The sequence below is a fragment of the Mixophyes fleayi genome, chromosome 4, assembly GCF_038048845.1.
Source record: "Mixophyes fleayi isolate aMixFle1 chromosome 4, aMixFle1.hap1, whole genome shotgun sequence".
In the NCBI taxonomy this organism is placed as follows: Eukaryota; Metazoa; Chordata; class Amphibia; order Anura; family Limnodynastidae; genus Mixophyes; species Mixophyes fleayi.
Window position 1 is genome coordinate 217,390,459 of NC_134405.1, and position 16,666 is coordinate 217,407,124.

The 16,666-nt window shown below is 40.4% G+C and overlaps 1 long non-coding RNA gene across 1 annotated transcript; it reads right to left on the bottom strand.

The window, feature by feature from the left end:
- Positions 1-1,536: 1,536 nt before the first annotated feature.
- Positions 1,537-3,485, bottom strand: LOC142150072 (uncharacterized). Its single transcript, XR_012691000.1, has 3 exons — positions 2,652-3,485; positions 2,473-2,548; positions 1,537-1,891 (listed from the first exon to the last, which is right to left on the bottom strand). It is a non-coding gene; the product is annotated as an uncharacterized LOC142150072 (long non-coding RNA).
- Positions 3,486-16,666: the final 13,181 nt, after the last annotated feature.

Below are 16,666 nucleotides of genomic sequence, written 5' to 3' on the forward strand. Positions count from 1 at the left end.
CTTGTGGGAAACATTGTGCCAGTATTTCAATATCTTCAAAGTCGGCTTCCATGCGTTTTCTGTAGTTAAAAACTTTCATTGCCTTTACTACATCGTCACTAAAGGGAAACTTATTTTTCATATATGCTAGAGCAGAACAATAAAATTCTCTAACTTCCTGAAAAAACCTTCTCACTGCTGTTAGCTCTAGAGAAGCACAGGTCCTTATGTAGTTTCTAGTGGTAAAGCCAATAAATAATTCTCTGTCCCCCATTTGCATGTCTGGGTCCCCAAAATCTATGGCCAGAAGTCTTTCAAAAGTGTCAGCGCCTTTAATTATGTTTGGTTTGACCAACTTCAGCAACAACAATCTGTATAAATCCAGTAAGCACTCGTGCAATTTGTGGATAAAAGGAGCACGATACTGAAGAACAATATTGGTTTCATTAAATGAACCAAGCACTGAGTGAAGGAACAAAATGTACAACTCTGTTGTTGCATCCTCAAACGTTTCACAGAGAGCTCTGCTTCTTGCATTCTTCTCACAGTCTTCAGATTGGAAAAATGATTTCAGAGCAGGAAACATTTTAAGCACTCTCTCAATGCAGGGATGCATACTGAGCCACCTGGTTACCCCATGTTTCAGTATTTTCGAATACTGTACTTCCACAAACTCACTCATATCTTTTAGAGCTTGAACTCTTTTTGCACTGAACCTGAAGTAACTGGTTAGTTTGTAGAGGAAAGCATCAGCATCAAATGAAAGGGCATTGTTTCCTTTCCTTGCAGCTAGGTGCACCAGATGACACGGGCAACCTTCTGTAAAGACTGAAGGATTCTTCCCTTGAATTAAAGTCTTTACAGACCTGAGTCTTCCCATGTTAACAGAGGCATTATCCAAACACACACCAATGCAGTTTGTCCATGGAATAAGATGACTTTGAAACACCTCATCAACTGCGTTAAAAATATTAATGCTCGTGGCGTTGTTACAGACAATAGGATCTAAAAGCTTCAGCTTTATCTTTCCATCAATGTCCATATATGAGACCAATATAGGAAATAATTTCTCCTCTGAATCATTTCCACCATCTAGTGCCAATGTAAATTTTAAATGCTTTAATGCTTCTATGACCGGTTGGGTACAGTGCGGAGCGAGAGCATGATTAATAATTGCAGAAGATTTGGTTCGACCGCAACCATATTTTTGCACAGCAGCCTCACTTGAATTTGGCATCATAGCTCTCATCAATTTTCCTACATGATCAGATGCTGAAATAGGGATATTGTGCTCGATAAGAAATCCAGTAAAAAGCCTTTCCGCACGAATTACTGCATTTTCATCATGTGAAGTATGGAAGTAGGTATCCATTTTTTTGCTTGTTTCCAAAGCTTCTGATATTTTTTTGTGTTTTGAACCTTCAATATGGCGTTTACAGTCATTCAAACCACGGTGCTTTATATCAAAATCACTTTTACAGACAGTGCAGTAAGCAAAATTCTTTCCACGTGTGGATTTCTTTAACACTGGATATGTTTTTGTTACTTGCAGTGTAAATTCACAATAGTATTTTTTTTTTTTGGCAGGCACACTTTGTGTTTCATCTTGTTCCTCTCGGTTACCAGAGCAAGGCTCTGCCTGGTCATCCTCCTCACACCTATAGGAACTTGTGCTGGGATAATTGCTGTCATCATGGCTGTCTAGTACACATTCAGGTGAATCAAGTGCTACGACCATAGTTTCACTTTCCGCACTTGGTTGGGGTACAAGGGGTTGTGATTGCTTTACACCTGGTTTGCCAAAGTAATTCCGAATATCCATTCTGAAGTTTTTTTCAAATATCCAATTTGCTATATATTCTTAGGGAACAGATCCGTCCCTTTGATTTTTAATTTATTTACAGTTAGTCTTCTGCAAAATACGTAAAAGTAGATAAATTAGTGTTTTGGTATTCGGGCAAATGTGGAGGTTAAGCTTCATATGGATATGGAAAAATTTTGAGAATAAGCTTATTGCCTTTACTTTATAAAGTATCTACTACAATCAAGAACACATAATATTTTAATTAAATTCATATTATGCCACACAGTAGTGCCACCAGTTATGCCACAGAGCAGTGCCCCCAATTCAGATTATGCCTCACAGTTGTGTTCACAAATCATATTATGCCTCAGTTGTGCCCACAAATCATGCCTCATAGTAGAATCCTAGTCAATATTATGCCAAATAGTTGTTGCCACAATTCATAACATACCATATAGTTGTACATCATGTTCATATTATTCCACAGTAATGCCCCCAGGTCATATAACACAGAAAATGTGCAACAGTTCAGTGTTTTGGAGATGTGCTGCATTGATAGCCGCTCAATGTGCTACAATGCAGGGCGCTGAACGCCAAGGGTTGCCGACCCCTAGACTAAAGTGTCTTCCACCATTGGAACAGCTTACAAAGCAAATTGTGTATGTGCAAAATAAAAATGTAACTCTTACCTTCTCCTGGTTGGCAGGTAAGGCCCAGATGTACTGATATCTGACGCAGAATGCTGTCCAAGTGCAAATGCAGAATCTATAAAGGAGTGGGACAAATATTATATTTCAGAACAGAGCAAAAAATTATACATCACTTAAACCAAATTGTGTATGTGCAAAATAAAAATGTTAACTCTTACCTTCTCCTGGTTGGGAGGTAAGGCCCAGATGTACTGATATCTGACGCAGAATGCTGTCCAAGTGCAAATGCAGAATCTATAAAGGAGTGGCACAAATATTATATTTCAGAACAGAGCAAAAAATTATACATCACTCACCGGTTACACACTGACATGGGGTGCATCAGCAATCTCACAGGGGTGCCACAGCCAGGGTCAGTGGTAAGCAAGGCGGGGGACTACTTAGTAATTATTTAGGCTTAGGGATGTTTTGAAAAAATAGATATGACTGGAGAAGGGGGTTATAAGTCCAAAAAACCTGTGTCTCCATATTACCCACGGCTCTACATATATATATTAATTTAATTATCCCTAGTGAGGTTTGCTTAAATGAAAAAAAGATCTGCAGCCTGTTCTACTGCATCCTGCCCACAGAATCGCGTCATATTGTGCCCACTAACCCAAAACGAAATGAGGCAACTGCGTTATTTCACAACGGGGGCCATAATAGAAATATAAAGAGGGCAAGTATGCAACATACACAAACTATTGTAATACTGAATTACTGAATGAGTATTGACTTTCTCTGCAGGTTTTCTTAATCATAGTCTCAGGGTGAGATTCAATTGACTGTCATGTGCCACCGGTCATCACAGCAATGTCCGGCTGAGTCATTAAGGAGAGTAAAGCATTAAAAGGAGTAACTTTTCACCTGGGCAAAACCATGTTGCATTGGAGGAGGAGGTAAATTGAAAATATGGGGACAGATTTATAGTTGCGGTAGGGCATGTTCTAGATCAAATTTAAATTTCAGTGTATAAAGAGAGCAATCAAGTATTTGTGTGCTACATGAAAAAACAGCCAGTATTTAACATATGTGCAAAATAGTAAACTAATTTCCGTATGACTCAGGATGATTATCTTTGCAGTCTCCTCGGTTAACTCTCCACTGCTCTGAAATGTATAAAATTGCATTTCCTGAAGCATTTGCAGTCTCATGCTTTATACTTTGTGACATTTAGGCTTTCGGCTCAGTCACTCAGAATTTTACCTTCTTCAGCTCATCAACTTCAGCTGTGCCCCCTGGAGTAAAGTAGATTAGCCAGACATGAGGCTAGATTTACTAAGCTGCGGGTTTGAAAAAGTGGAGATGTTGCCTATAGCAACCAATTAGATTCTAGTTGTCATTTTTCAAAATGTACTAAATAAATGATAACTAGAATCTGATTGGTTGCTATAGGCAACAACTCCAATTTTACAAACCAGCCATTTAGTAAATATACCCCATGGTGTGCTTTTGTAGCTACCCCAGCCAAGTTGTTCTCTCCTGTGAGCAACCAACATAGTGACACTCTCCCCTTTAATTTGTTTTAAATGATTTCATTTATTCAATGGGGCATTTTCAATTAATTTCAATTGGTGATGCATTCCTATGGTCTTTCTGTTGCAATTTATATAATGTAAATAGTAAAAATTATAACTACATTGAAGTAAATTGAGAAAAGTCCTTTATAAGATTTGGCAAACAGAACAAAATTGTATTGCAATTGGCAGACTTTAAATTACAGCAATATTTATGAGACTGAAAAAGGTGTTTATTTATTACACTGAAATATCGTTCTATAGACAAACGCAAATATAATATGATGGCAGATAATAACCACACGGCCCATCTACTCTGCACAGTTTTAGTCTCAACAACCTCAGACCCTATCTGATCCTTTAGTTTTTCTCCATATATAGGATAGTTTAATGTCTATCACAATCATGGATACATTGCCCTACTGTATTATTCTCTACCACCACTCTGTAATAAAGGCCAATCTCAATTTCTCTCTCTGATTTTTGCAATAAATGTCCGCCTCTCTCTCCCCCCCTCTGTAATAAAGGCCCCCCTCTCTCTCCCCCCTCTGAAATAAAGGCTCCTCTCTCTCTCTCCTCTGTATAATAAAGGCCCCCTCCTCTCTTCCCTATCTATAATAAAGGCCCCTCTCTCCACTTTCTGTAATAAAAGCCCCCCTTTCTCTCCCCTCTGTAATAAAAATCCCTCCCTCTCTGTAAGACAGGCCCCAATCTCTTTAATAAAGGCCCCTCACTCTCCTCTATCTATAATAAAGGCCCCTCTCTCTCCCCCCCTCTCTGTAATAAAGGTCCCCCCTCTCTCTCCCCTCACTGAAATAAAGGCCCCTCCGTATATGGTGGCAGGTAACTCAGTTTGAAGCACTATAAAACTTTAATAAATATTTCTCTGCAAACTCTCTAATTGCCTGTTAGTATGCCTCAGAGTCCTCACTTGGTTTCCAGTCTCCACTCTCCACTCCAGCATATATTGTCTCCAGAGGGCATGGGCGTCGGAGCTCCGTGCCCCACGATGGTGTTTTGGGGAAGAGGGCACGCGCGCGTCATCACGCCGATGACGTCATCACACCGTTACCATCATATGCGCATGCGCAGTTTGGATTCAGGACTCCGCGGCGCTCTGCATAGAAATTCGGGATTTTAGAGTACTCTCTCGGGAGTCCGGGAGATTTCCCAGTATTCCGGGAGTCTCCCGGACGTTCCGGGAGAGTTGGCAACCATGCTATTAATTTATATATTTTTTAAGTGAACTCAATTATGGGGTACAGAAAAGTAGGGGGAAGTAATGTAATTTGTGACATTATATATTAATGTTGACAGTTTAACATATAGGAGAAACAAGAACTAAATGTTACAGAAGATTACATTGTGTCCCAGCCTGGGGTTAAATCTTCATTTTGATTCCAGATTCATTATGCTAGTAGTATAGAAAATTAGAGAGCACCTACTACCAAAGAGCACTTATTACCAGAGCAGAACTCACACAGCATGCGAATGATTAATCCACCTCCGGCAACTCCCCCTGGCAGACGGCCACACAAAGCAGCAGAATGGATCATTTGGGTCTATGTGAAATCAAATATGTAGGAAAATGTTGAAGTGTGCAATTTTCCTCTGTGTTTGCCTTATCATCATCATCATTTATTTATATAGCGCCACTAATTCCACAACGCTGTACAAAGAACTCACTCACATCAGTCCCTGCCCCATTGGGGCTTACAGTCTAAATTCCCTAACACACACACACACACACACACACACACAAAGACACACAGACTAGGGTCAATTTGTTAGCAGCCAATTAACCAACTTAGTATGTTTTTTGCCGTAGTACATAGACCCCTATGTCTACAGTATACATTATATTTAACAATTGTGGTCAACATAAACCCAAATAAAGACTGGTCCTATGTGAAATATTGATGTGCAATATGTTCAAAGGAAAATAATTTATAACCAAGTTATATAGTGAATTTATTTAGCCAATATAAAGCAAAAGAGTGTGTCCAACAATCATTTGGATCCCTAAGGGAAATCTTTGACAAAGGCATATATTAACATTGCAATGTGTGGTAAGCATAAAAGAACAGAATTAGTCTGGTCCTATAAAAAGCCTTGCTGTACAAAGCAATTGAGTGAAAGAAGGAGAATTGAATTACCTTTCTTTCACTCAGTTAATTTCAGGAAGCATAGAACACCTGAGAATAACAGCTGCTTTTATCCTCTAATACTCCACATCTATTGTTGGAAAATTTGTGTTAATGTGCCGGAGGCATTTATCTCTGTTGTATTTATTATATTTCTGTGAAATGCAAAGCAGAATAAAAATAAAATTGTTTTTATTTGTATCATGAATTAAATCAATACTACAGATAGCCTTAAGCTGAATGCAGTGCCCACCAAACATTCACCATTTCTATGTATTTAGTATTGACATTTCCTGTGAGAATTAATAGAGAGAGAAAGAGAGAGAGAGAGAGAGAGAGAGGGAGGGGGGAAGAGGAAGAGGTGAGAGAGAAAGGGGGGCGGGAGAGGGAGAGAGAGGGAAGGAGAGAGAGAGTGAGGGGGGGACAGAGACAGGGGAAGAGAGAGAGAGTGTAGTGATCATAGAGGAATTACATTTACAAGAATTAACCTATAACATAACTGGGGGGAATAAGGCCTGATCATACCTGCAGTTTAAATATGTTTTATCAAATGAATCCATTGATAAATTGAGCTAGTAAGGTATAAAATGGGAAGTCAGACGGTCTGTTGTGTCTTTATTTGGTGGCTTTGCACATCCTGGTGTTAGAAGATAGCAGTGTCACCTGTATCAGCTTTAAAGACCTCATGGGGTGAGCTATATCCTGGCTTAGGATGGAGTTTTGTCACCTCAATAGACTTGTGATGATAGGAGACCATGTGATGACTGGCTATATTTTATATAGACAAAAATAATTCAGTTTTCAAATATGCCACTTAAAATCAATAAAAGTAGTGATCAACCACATATTCCTCAACAGCATGAAGAAGGGCAGCTCATATGTCAAATTAAGCATTCTGTCAAACAGCGAAGTTGAGGAAATGAGTGTAAGCTCAACTAATACCCTGTACATAGGCCTGTTTGGTATCAATAGATGGGTAAATTCATAGGAAATCTATTAATAATACAGGTATTATTAGGTATGTGTGATACTTCACAGAAAAGTTAGGTCAAATAGTAGAATTGGGTATTAAATTAGGCAATAAGCAAATCATGGTTGTAAGCAGTATCACAAAGCACAGCCCCTGAAGGTGGGGAAAAGGTGTGAAAGTGTCTTTTAAAAGATGAGAACAGCTACAAGAAATTGTCAGTATTTTGGGAAAATCAATCCACATTGATAAGCTGTGCATCTTCCAAGCCAATTTCGTAATGCACTGATTATACAACTCCTATAAATCATGTTCTGAAACTGTCTTTTATTTTTAAATCTGTTTTGGTTATATATGTCAATTATATATCTATTTGTTTTTATATCTGAATGCCCTGTACCTTTGTAAATTAAATCTAAAAATGTAATAAGTTGCGTCCTTGATACTCTAACAAATCCATTAGCCTGTTAAGAAGAATATTGCTCGACCAGGTTAATCATTTGAATGCTGGTGTGTGATTTGTTAATACATTGGACTAACAAGCATAGTGTGTGCTTGCATTTATATTTGTGTAATAGTCTGGAGGTGTTGAAGAGTTAACCCTTTCATTGCTGGTGTGGGCCTTGCTAACTTAGTTAGAAGCTAGTTAGTTAGAAGCTTTGTGTGCCAGTATGGTACAGTATATAGGGGCACTATTGCCCTTATTTAATAGATGGTAGCAAATCTGAAGTGTGTGGTGGTGTGAGAGCGCTGTTGTGGGGGCGATTCAGCATCTCTATAACCTATGTGATAGGTAAGAGAGAGACTGAGTGCTGGAATCGTGTGTAACCCCATACAGTAAACACCTAAAGTCACGGAAGCTGGGAGCTTGTTCGTGACAAATTGGTGGCATAGCGGTGGGATAATTTAATTTCTTAGAGTATTAAGTGCATGGTTTAAGCAATTAACCCTTGCACTTATTGTAACCTTGTGAGGAATACAAAAGTTTTACAAGGACAAAACTCAGGGCTTATTATTATTTTTTAAGGCATACGTGCAAAACAGTCCCTTTCCCTTCTTTCTTTTTTCTTTTCTATCTTTTATTTTTCAACATAACCGAGGAGATGGCTGCGACATATAAATGCATTGGCAAAGGAGGCACTGAGGGCACAATGTGAGTAGGGAAGAATTCCCACCAGTGGAAAAAGCAAGGAGCAATTGATTGAAGCCCTCTTGCAGAGAGATCAGCGCCAAGTTGGAGATTTTTCCCAGGAAGGGCACAGCCAGGATTCAGAAGAGGACCTGAATGTGGATATTTCTTAAAACCATGGACTATTACATTCTGATAATTCTAATAGGTCAAGTGTGGACACTGCTATGGATGTTTATTTGCAAACTGCCCTAAAACATTTGGGGCCAGCAGACATTGCAACCAAAATTAAGCTTATACAGAAGTTCCAGGAGAAGGAAGCTGCAGAATGCCAGCGCCAGGCATGGGAAAGGCACACTGCTATGGAGGCAGATGAGAGGCATGTGGCCTTGGAGGCCGCAGAGTGGTGTGCTGCTATGGAGGCAGCAGACTGCCAGGCAGAAAGAGAAGCTGCTGAGCGAGAGGCAGAGAGGAGATACCAGCTGGAGCTTGCCAAGCTCCAATGCCAACCAGAAGCCAGAAAAGCTGGTATCAGCAGACCCCGTCCAGAATTTCCTTTTCTGGAAAAAATGGGGACTTGGATGCTTTTTTGTAAGGATTTGAAAAGACTTGCCGACAGTATGGACTTCCCAAAGATCAGTGGGCACAGTATTTAATCCTTAGTTTGTGAGGGAAAACATTAGAGGCTTTTCAGATCTCCCACCTGAGAAGGACGGAGAATATGAAGCTATCAAAGTGCCCTATTGTAGCGTTTTAATATCACCCTAGAGACGCACAGACAAAGGTTCAGAGATTTAAAATGTAGTGCTTCTGAAACTTATTCTGGACTTGTGGCCCAAATGTCTACTTCTTATTGGAGAGTTAAAGATCACCACCTTTCATGCTCTGAAAGAGTTAATGATCCAGGAGCAGTTTCTCACTTTGTGCCCAGCTGATGTCAAGGAATGGGTAGTGGATCAGGACCCTGAATCATCTGCGGAAGCAGCTAGTCTGGATGACAAGTATACAGTCACCCGAGCACCTGCAGCTAAATGAGGGACTTTTGCGCCAGGACAGTCTGCCTGGAAAAGGGCTTGGCCAGGAGGATCAATGCCACCCCCCTCAACACCATCAGTCTCTGTTTCTTCATCTTCTGGGAGGGTGGGGGCAAAGCCTGTTTTGGGAGACACCCGCCGATGTTTTGTGTGCAGCCAGGTGGGGCACATCAATACGGCCTGTCCAGAAATGAAGAATACTTCACCCTCCTCTGCAGGAATACCTTCCCCGCAATCTTCTTTCGCTGTCCTGTGTGCTGCTGGACCCCAAGGGAGCAAGAAGGACAACCTACAACCAGTCACTGTGGGTAACAAGGTAACTGTGTTGGCTTAAGAGACAGGGGTGCTGATGTTACACTGTTGCATTCAGAACTGGGGGGGAAGGTGTTAGAGGACATTATGCCAGAAAAATGTATTTCTGTGCAAGGGGTGAGTGGAATTCACCTTACTTTGCCTATGGCCAAGGTTTACCTTGATTGGGGTGCTGAAAGGGGCCTAAGGGAAGTAGGGGTATCGGACAATATTCCTGCCAATGTCTTACTTAGGACTGATTTAGGTAGAATGCTGTCTCAGTGTGTCTCCACCGATGATGTTGTGGATTCAGTTGAGAGTACCACGTTTTTTTCCCAGATACCCGGAGGTGACAGGGAAAAGGTCTGTTCAGCTGCCCCTGAAATGTGTAAACCAGGATGTGACGGGAGAAGGTTTGTTCTACTGTACCTGATGGATACAATGATGTTATTGCCACCCATGTTACTGTGTTAGAATCTACTGAGAGTACCAATGCTTTTTCCCAGGTACCAGGAGGTGACAGGGAAAAGGTCTGTTCTGTTGCACCTGAAATGTGCAAACCAGGATGTTTCAGGGAAAGTGTATATTGTATTGTACCTGAATTGTTTAATGATTTTAATGCCACCCATGTTACAGTGTCAGAATCTGCTGAGAGTATCCATGTTTTTTCCCAGGTACCAGGATGTGACAGGCAAAGGGTATCTTCTATTGTACCTGAAGTGAGTAATGATGATAATGCCAAAAATAGTATTGCAATGGAATCTAAACATGTTCTTCCACTGACATCTTGTTATGAGGTAGGGACCGATGACAATGTTACTGCAAATATTGGCATTGATTCTGGTGTAGATAAGATGCTTGCTAAAAATTGGATAGATTATTATTATTATTATTATTATTATTATTATTATTATCTTTTATTTGTAAGGTGCCACAAAGGGTCCGCAGTGCCGTACATAGAGCTTTGCAAAACAGTATAGGGTGACAATACATGGCATACAAAACATGGCATATAAGGTAGTACAAAACAAAGTGCAGTAAGCAAAGTGTAATAAATATAGATAAAGAGCAATATGTATAAACAAGTAACAATTTAGCAGAGATAAGTACATAGGGCAAAGAGGTAAAAGTGAAATTGAATGTACAGATAGGAAGGGAAGAAGAGAGGTGGAGGAGTGAATAAAGCGTTGTGCTTGTGCCCTGGGCACCACTTACAGGATCAGGGCAGAGATGGAGAAGAGGAGGTACAGGAGATAATGTGATCAATTCTGTTGGGTTAGATAACAGCAACGTTCTTACCCAGGCAATGTGTTCAGAAGTAAGGGTACAGTGTAAATGGGAGGGAGGGCAGAGTGAACCTGGTTGTCCTCTGTGTCAGAACAAACAGTACCCAGGGATGTTGAAAATGTGGGGAAGACACATAGATATGACCAATGGGAAGTAGCGAGTGACAGCAGTTCTTACATTGCTGCTGTCACCTGCATTTGGAATGTTCACCACCCAGATCTCTATCTGAGTTCTGAGCATTCACCTAAATTTTCTATAGAGACAGGGGGGCTAGCTCACCTTCTAGCTCACCTTCTCTTAGCCAGCCATCCAACGGCTTAGAGAAGGTAGATGAGGGGTCAAACTCCCTGTTACTGTATATTCCCATATAGACAAGTGCATGGGGGAGGGGAGTGTTCTGTCCAGTAGCTCCCCGGTGGAGTATGACATAGTGTGCAATAATGACTGGGATGCTTGTATCCTGCCAGTCTCTAGTTTGCTAGATGAGGGGATTGCCAGTGGGTGTAGCAACTGCAATGCAAGGGATATGACCCCTTAAGAATGCAGTGGTTAGCCCACAGCTATTGAAGGACCAGAAGTCCCAGCTGAGTAAGGTCTATAACCCCTTTCACCGGAGAACCTAGTGGGACCCAGTTTACAATTATCCTAGTGGAACCAGGGGTCTTATCTCACTAAGGGGAAATTAAATAAGATGCGCTTGGCCACTGACCTGTCAGTCAATCCCCATGCCATCTCTTAAAGGGGGAGGTGTAGAGATCATAGAGGAATTACAGTTATAAGGATTAGCCTATAACATAACTGGGGGAATAAAGCCTGATCAAAACTGCAGTGTAAATATGTTATACCAAATGAATCCATTGATAAATTGAGCTAGTAAGGTGTAAAATGGGAAGTCAGTTGTGTGTTTATTTGGTGGCTTTGCACATCCCGGTGTTAGAAGATTGCAGTGTCATCTGTGTCAGCTTCAAAGACCTCATGGGGTAAGCTATATCCTGGCCTAGAATGGAGGTTTGACACCTGAATAGACTTTTAGGAATCACTCAGCATGTTGTCTTGCACAAGGAGACCATGCGATGACTAGCTATATTTTATATAGACAAAAACAATTCATTTTTCAAATATGCCACTTAAAATCAATAAAAGTAGTGATCAACCACATATTTCTCAATAGCATGATGAAGGGCAACTCATATGTCAAATTAAGCATTCTGTCACACAGAGCAGTTGAGTAAATGAGTGTAAGCTCCACTAATACACTGTACCTAGGACTGTTTGGTATCAATAGATGGGTAAATTCATAGGGAATCTATTAATAACAAAATTAGGTATGTGTGATACTTCACAGAAAAGTTAGGTCACATAGTAAAATTGGGAATTAAATCAGGCAAATGCAAATTGTGGTTGTAAGCAGTGTTACAAAGCACAGCCACTGAAGGTGGGGAAAAGGTGTGAAAGTGTCTTTAAAAAGATGAGAACAGCTACAAAAAATTGTAGTCTTTTGGGAAAATCAATCCACATTGATAAGCTGTCCATCTTCCAAGCCAATTTCCCATGGCACAAATTATACAACTCATCTAAGTTATATTCTGAAACTGTCTTTTATTTTTAAATCTGCTTTGGTTATGTAAGTCAATTGTTTATCTATTTGTTTCTGTATCTGAATGCCCTGTACCTTTGTATATTAAATCTATAAATTTAATAAGTTGCGTCCTTGATACTCTAACGAATCCATTAGCCTGTTAAGAAGAATATAGCGCAACCAAGTTAACCCTTTGAATGCCAGTGTGTGATTTGTTAATACATTGGACTAACAAGCTTAGTGTTTGCTTGCATTTACATTTGTGTAACAGTCTGGAGGTGTTGAAGAGTTAACCCTTTGATTGCTGGTGTGGGCCTTGTTAACCTGTGGGTAACCAGAAGCCTTGTGTGCCAGTGTGGAACAGTATATTGGGGTCCTATTGCTCTTATTCAATAGGTGGTGGCAAACCTGAAGTGTGTGCGGGTGTGAGAGCACTGTTGTGGGGGAGATTCAGCAGGTCTATAAACTGTGTGATAGATAACAGAGAGACTGTGTGCTGGAATCGTGTGTAACCCCATACACCCAAAGTCCCGGAAGATGGGAGCATGTTTGTGACAGAGAGGGAGAGAGAGAGAGAGCAAGAGAAAGATCGGGAAATATTTTTGCTGTTGTGTGTGAAATGCATTGTACTTTTCGGCACTTACAGGAAACCTACCGACTTGAACCATTTTACCTGGAACACATTGTTGTACTCCAGTGTTTCACATTTTACCCATTGAATTACTTAGGTTGAATTATTTTTCATATTTTCCATCAGTGCATCCTCTGCAGTGCGGCCGCCATCTTCATTGCTGCTGTGAAAACTCGTGAGGGAGGTTGTAGTTAGGGAGCTCCTGTCCTGCTTTTGGTTTTAGTGGTTTCTTTCCTTTGTGAGTCCAGTGGTGCTGCCTGTGTCCTGTGCTCTGTTCTGCTAAGGGCAAAGTTATTTCCAAATTATTAAAAAGTTATAAAAAAATAAAAAAATAATTATAAAAAACTTGTACAAAAATAATTAAAAAAATATATAAAAAAATTATAAGAAAAGTCTCTAAAAATTTCTACTGCAATATATGAATAGGTTCACTGTTCCTGCAGTCAAGAAATATTAGTATTGCAATATATAAAAATACGTTATATAGTTTATATAAACTACATTCACTGTTGCTGCTGTACCAAAAAATAGGTACTGCTATTTCAAAGTCAAACTACGTTCACTGTTCCTGCAGTGCAGAAATATTAGTATCAGATATTAAACTACGTTCACTGTTCCTGCAGTGCAGAAATATTAGTATCAGATATTAAACTACGTTCACTGTTCCTGCAGTGCAGAAATATTAGTATCAGATATTAAACTACGTTCACTGTTCCTGCTACATCAAAAAAGCATGAACCTGCTCTGCCATCAACTAAAACAAGAGGTAGTGACGTGCTTGAACTCCACCCTCTATATGCTGCAGAGGATGGAGGAGCAGCAAAAGGCCATTCAAGCCTACACAGCCACCTACGATGGGCCACGTGTTTGTGCCGCCCACTTGTGTCGCTTAGCGTAGACATCCAGCTACCTCGGTGCAACCTTTTGGACTAAAAACAATATTGTGAGGTGTGAGGTGTTCAGAATAGACTGGAAATTAGTGGAAATGAATGTTATTGAGGTTAATAATAGTGTAGGAGTGAAAAAAAAAATATATATGGATTTTAGCACTTTTTATGCTTTTTTTAAAAAAAAAATCAGAACCCAAAACCCAAAATCAGAACCAAAACCTTTCGTGGGGTGTTTTGGCAAAACAAATCAGAACCCAAAACCTCAAGCTAATCAGAACCCAAAACCCAAAACACCAAAAGTGGCCGGTGCACACCCCTAATTTTTTTCTATTCTCATTTCATGTAATTGCTGCTGCTGTGGAACAGGACTGCACATTTGTTGACAGGAGAAAGAACAGGCATTAAAATAGAAAATTGAAGTAGACGATGAGAAGAAAGAATTATGATTATAGTGATTGCAAAAAGATTTAAATGATTGTCTCTGACCTAGACTGTGGATCCACCCAGACTCTCTCTCTATGCTCACTCTCTGTTTCACCTTGTTTCTAGTACATTTCATTTATGGGTAGCAGTGTCAGGCAGAACAAGCATATATTTAACCCAGGGGACCATATCACACCGCTAGAGTTGCAAGTGACTGCTGTGTCTGATGAACCAAAATTCAATGAACTTTCATGTTGGAGCTATAGGTGACAGAAAAAAAAAACAAATAAACAAAACAAACAGAAGAGTTACAAGTTAAAAGAAAAGCAATAGCAAGTTACTGATGGTTGACTAACCCCTTCAGGACTACATGTTTGTAGCATGTGATGACACCAATTTTCACATCTTCTGCATAAGTTACTTTCAGATGAAATCATTTTCTATTTTGCAGACTATCCAAGTGAATCTTGATTAAGGGTTCTTTCTGGCAATAGTTGACTTGTTATAGCACATCTGGATAATATATATATATATATATATATATATATATATATATATATATATATATATTAGAGATGAGCGCACTCGGATTTCTGAAATCTGAGCCCACCCGAACGTTGCGGATCCGAGCCGGATCCGAGACAGATCCGGGTATTCCCACCAATTGCAAAACTGAAACCAAGGCTCTGAGTCATAATCCCGCTGTCGGATCTCGCGATACTCGTATTATATAAATTCCCCGCTTGTCGCCGCCATATTCACTCGGGCAGTGATCAGGGTAGAGGGAGGGTGTGTTAGGTGGTCCTCTGTCCTGCTATATCTCGTGCTGTGCTGTGCTGTTCAGTTCTGTGCTGTGCTGTGCTCTTCAGTTCTGTGCTGTGCTGTGTTCTGTTCAGTCCAGTGGTGCTGTGTCCTGTGCTGTGTCCTTCTGAGTTCAGTGGTGCTGCTGGGTCCTGTACTGTGTCCTGTTCAGTCCAGTGTTGCTGTGTCCTGTGCTCTGTCCTTCTAAGGGCATTGTTATTTCCCCATTATTCCCAAGTTATTAAAAATTTTAAACAAAATTTATAAAAAAAATTACCAAAAAATAATAATAAAAAAAATAAATTAAAAAAAAATATCCAAAAGCAATCCTGCAGTATAAGTCCATTGGTACTGCAATATTACCAAGTTCACACATTCTGCAGTATAAGTCCAGTGGTACTGCAATATTACAAAGTAAACTCATTCTGCAGTATAAGTCCATTGGTACTACAATATTACTAAGTTCACACATTCTGCAGTATCTTGTGCTACATATAATGGAGAACAAAAATTTGGAGGATAAAGTAGGGAAAGATCAAGACCCACTTCCTACTAATGCTGAAGCTGCTGCCACTAGTCATGACATAGACGATGAAATGCCATCAACGTAGTCTGCCAAGGCTGATGCCCAATCTCCTAGTAGAGGGCATGTAAAATCAAAAAAGCCAAAGTTCAGTAAAATTAGCAAAAAAAGTATATTTAAAACATCTGAGGAGAAACGTAAAGTTGCAAATATGCCATTTACGACACGGAGTGGCAAGGAATGGCTTAGGCCCTGGCCCGTGTTCATGACTAGTGGTTCAGCTTCACCCAAGGATCTTAGCCCTCCTCCTCCTTCCCCCCCTACAAAAAATTGAAGAGAGTTATGCTATTAGCAACAAAACAGCAAACAACTCTGCCTTCTAAAGAGAAATTATCACAAATCCCCAAGGCGAGTCCAAGGGTGTTGGTGGTTGTCAAGCCTGACCTTCCCATCACTGTACGGGAAGAGGTGGCTCGGGAGGAGGCTATTGATGTAGCTGGCGCTGTGGAGGAACTTGATGATGAGGATGCTGATGTGGTTATTGTAAATGAGGCACCAGGGGGGGAAACAGCTGATGTCCATGGGATTAAAAAGCCCATTGTCATGCCTGGTCAGAAGACCAAAAAATGCACCTCTTCGGTCTGGAGTTATTTTTATCCAAATCCGACCAACCAATGTATGGCCATATGTAGCTCGTGTAAAGCTCAAATAAGCAGGGGTAAGGATCTTGCCCACCTAGGGACATCTTCCCTTTTACGTCACTTGAATAACCTTCATAGTTCAGTGGTTAGTTCAGGAACTGGGGCTAGGACTGTCATCAGTACAGGGACACCTAAATCCCTTGGTCCTGTTGGATACACACCAGCAACACCCTCCTCGTCAACTTCCTCCACGATCTCCATCAGATTCAGTCCTGCAGCCCAAGTCACCAGCCAGACTGAGTCCTCTTCAATACGGGATTCATCCGAGGAATCC